Raw genomic sequence first — 3,624 nt, forward strand, 5'->3', positions numbered from 1 at the left:
AAGGATTGAAATATTCCCCGGTTCCTCGGTCCCAACCTGCCTCCCGTTCTACTGCCCATGCAGGCCCATCCCAGCCCTCAGCCCCCAGTAGATGCCAATTCCCTCAGCCCCATCTGTGCAGGGGGTGAAACCTGTCACTCCGCATTGCCTAGTTCCCCTAACTCTGAGGGACTTCAGCTCCTCTGTGTCCCCAGGGACCCTGCACACCACTCCCCTGCTTACCACGGTTCAGATATTGCAGTAGCATGAGTCTGACGCTCACTTTGGAGGCCCCACATTAATAACCATTTTCAATATGAACGTACTGGAGATTCTATCGCAATATTTGGGTGGGGGGAACCTGTTAAAAATATTCATAAAACTCCTTTCCCAAGAGAGTCACAGGGCTCTTGATATCCCGTGTATCGGCAATGAATGTGCACTGACCATGTAGCTCATTGTGGTGTAAACATCTTAGATTTCCCCAGCTAGATAAGATCCCATCTTTACAGAAATGTCAGGGAGACCCTGCCTGAAAACAGTGACAGTCTTAGAACAGTTCATCGGCAGAATTATCACACTAAAGCATATGTGCAAAGCATGTGCTCTACCACTGAGCTCCCTGCCCACCAATACAGCTAATGTCATAAGGTATTGCGGGGGGGGGGGGGAGGGTCTCCATGCCTGATCTTGGTGGCAGAAGTGGTTTGGGGCTACAAGAACTTCCACATTATCACATAGTGGATGGGGCCGTGGGTGGAAGGCATGGAAGGGGTGGAAGAGGGCGGGGCCGCAGGCAGAAAGGGTGGGGATTTGGTATCACTAGCCCCTGCTTAGCGAGTAGGGTTCAGTTTAGGGCAGTGGTCCCCAAAATGTGGGGCATGCCTCCTAGGGGCACAGAGGAATGTTCATGGGGGCACCTCAGGGCTCAAGCCAGCCCCCATGGGGAGCAGCAAGGGAGCACCACTCTGCCCCCAGGCTCCCAGCCTGGCCTCGACCCCCTTACCCCATCCACACCCCTCTCCCCAGCAATCCATGGCCCCGCTCCCAGCCCCAGTTCTAGACCGTGGCTGCTGTGGGGCTGCAGACATGGATAAGAGGGCACAATATGAAAAGTTTGGGGACCACTGGTTTTGGGTTTATGCAGACCAATAAAATGTATTCCTTGCCCCTCAAGCAGGAGGGACTAGATGTGTTCTCTTGTCCTTTACTCATAGAGTTAGAAGGGACCTCAGGAGATCATTTAGCCCAACCCCCTGCTCAAAGCAGGGCCAATCCCCAACTAAATCCCCAAATTGCTCTCTCAAGGATTGAGCTCACAACCCTGAGTTTAGCAGACGACTGCTCAAACCACTGAGCTATCCCTCCCCTGTGTTATGCAGCAAAGATAATAACATTTCATTGCACTCATGTGATTTGTAACCCACCATCAGTCCAAACTGGTCCTTTTGGCAAAGCCACCCCATCATGCTGCGTACCTAGGCAGAGTAGGCGGTCTGTGCAAATACGGTCTGTTCCTGAAGTATTTCCCCCAGCTCATCACTAGATGTGAGGGGGGAGCTTGTTCAGATCCTGCTTACACTTAGTATTTAAAAACTCCTTATTGTCCCTACCTCTGCTGGCCTTAGATTTCTCATCCTGTCCCTTCCCTAACAGTTCGGATGGGGTGGCCAAGTGGTTAAGGCGATGCTGCTAATCCATTGTGCTCGGCACATGTGGGTTCAAATCCCAGCCTCATCAGAGGCCTTCTCTCTTCCTTTACAAACAACCATCTTCCCCCTTTGGTACAATCACAGACTACACCATGTTGCTTCCTGCAAAGAAAAGCAATCTCAGGAACTCAGACCACCCCCCAGTCCTCAGCAAGGCCACGACAGTGACCCACGGCGAGAGTGTCTAGGCCAAGCTGTTCTGAGGGAGGCAAATCAAACATTTTCTCTCTGCTTCCCTTGGCAAGGTCTGATGGGAAAACAAAATCCCCCAAACTGAAGATTTTCTGTTGAAAAACCAATACTAGTCTGCTTGGGGACTTTGATTTGAATGTATTATTATTATTCTCTTCTGATTTCTGAATTCTTTCAGTTCAGTCTTTGTGCTCCGGGTGTGTTTCCAGGTTTTGAGTTGTGGGGGAGAGAGGCCAGGTCATGATGTCTCTTCCCCTCTTTCATAGTTTCTTCCAACTTGCTAGGAAGCTGCTTTGCTACGATGTGAGTCAAGCAGTGTCCATTGTCTCTGGGCTATCTCGGAGAAGTCTGCATTGTACACGGCTCCTGGGATAGTCCTTGGGAGTGTGGATACCTTCAATGGGCCAGCAGCGAGTCTGGCTCCTCCATTGTGGCACCGGAAAGGCTGGTTGTGGGCATTTCCCAACCTTGTAACATAGTTCAGTAACGCACACAGAGCAAAACTTCATTACGTCCCAAACAAGGCGAGCACACACCATCGAACAAGATATTAATGTTCAACAGATCAGGGCTTTTGAACTGATACCTCACCAGGCAGACTTTGTACAACCATATCATCATTATATGACAGTGGTGAGTAGGGGGCTGCTTTGCGCACAGCTGGGCTGACATTGCAATGGAGACGTACCCGCAGAGTCCATCTCTCCCGGGATAAAGATTGCAGCAGGGCTGGCCTGGGTCATTGGACTTGGGCTCCTGGAGCTAAACCTGTGGGGCTCAAAACTGTGGTGCAGATACGTGTGTTCCTGCTGGGTTCGGAGACCCTCCCCCCTCGTGGGTCTCAGCAGCTGGGCTCAAGCCGTACATGTGCACTGTCCTTGTACAGCCCTGCCGCCCCAGCCCCACAAGCCTGAGCCAGCTGCCCCGGGCTTGGAGACAGGTGCCCCGGGGGTGTTAATCGCAGTGTAGATGTAATGTCAGGGTACGTCTACGCGGCGACGAACCCCCGCGGCTGGCCCGTGTCCGCTGAATCCGGCTTTGCCTCCTTCTGCTCCTTGTTCCCCGGGACCGGACGATCTGCCCAGAGAGGCTGCAGCCAGTGGGTCTGTGCAGGTCCCGGGTCTAGGAATCCCCCCCCCCATCTCCCCCTTCCCCCTCCCCCCGTCCCGTCTCCCACCAATCCCGTCTCCCCCCCATCTCCCCCTTTCTGCCCCCCGGCCCCGTCTCCCCGCATCTCCCCCTTCCCATCCCCGGTCCCGTCTCCTCCCAGTCCCCCATATCCCTCCTCCCCCCCCGGTCCTATGTGCCCCCATCTCACCCCCCGGGCTGGGGGCTCTGAGCTCGTTCCCTGCAGGCTCCGGCCCAGGGGCTGCCCATCCCCCCCGGGCAGGGCGGGGCTAATGACGGGCCCCGCCCCCCAGCGCAGACCCCGGGAGAGGGGCAGGCCCCGCGTGGGGCGGGGACACGTGTGGGGCGGACAGGCGCCTGCCGGGGGGAGGGGCCGGGTTCGCTTTGCCCCCTGCCGGGGGGGGGGCCCGCGCTCCCCGCGGCCGGAGCGGGGCGGGGCCGGGAGCGGCAGGAGCGGCCCGGAGCGGGGGAGGAGGGGGGATAAGGGGCGGGGCTGTGGAGAACCCCGCCCCCAACGGGGGGGGCAGCGCCGCCTCCCAGCCCCGCGCGCGCCGCGCTCCAACGGCCCTAACGGTCACGTGTCTCCTTCCCCCTCCCCCCGCCGGTCGCCCCG

General features: G+C 56.8%; 1 protein-coding gene across 1 annotated transcript in view; it reads left to right on the top strand.

The window, feature by feature from the left end:
* LOC135889559 (zinc finger protein 850-like) overlaps positions 1–3,624 on the top strand; it is a 54,307-nt gene that overhangs the window by 21,888 nt on the left and 28,795 nt on the right. The window lies entirely within an intron of this gene.

Source organism: Emys orbicularis, chromosome 15 (assembly GCF_028017835.1).
Source record: "Emys orbicularis isolate rEmyOrb1 chromosome 15, rEmyOrb1.hap1, whole genome shotgun sequence".
NCBI classification, from domain to species: domain Eukaryota; kingdom Metazoa; phylum Chordata; order Testudines; family Emydidae; genus Emys; species Emys orbicularis.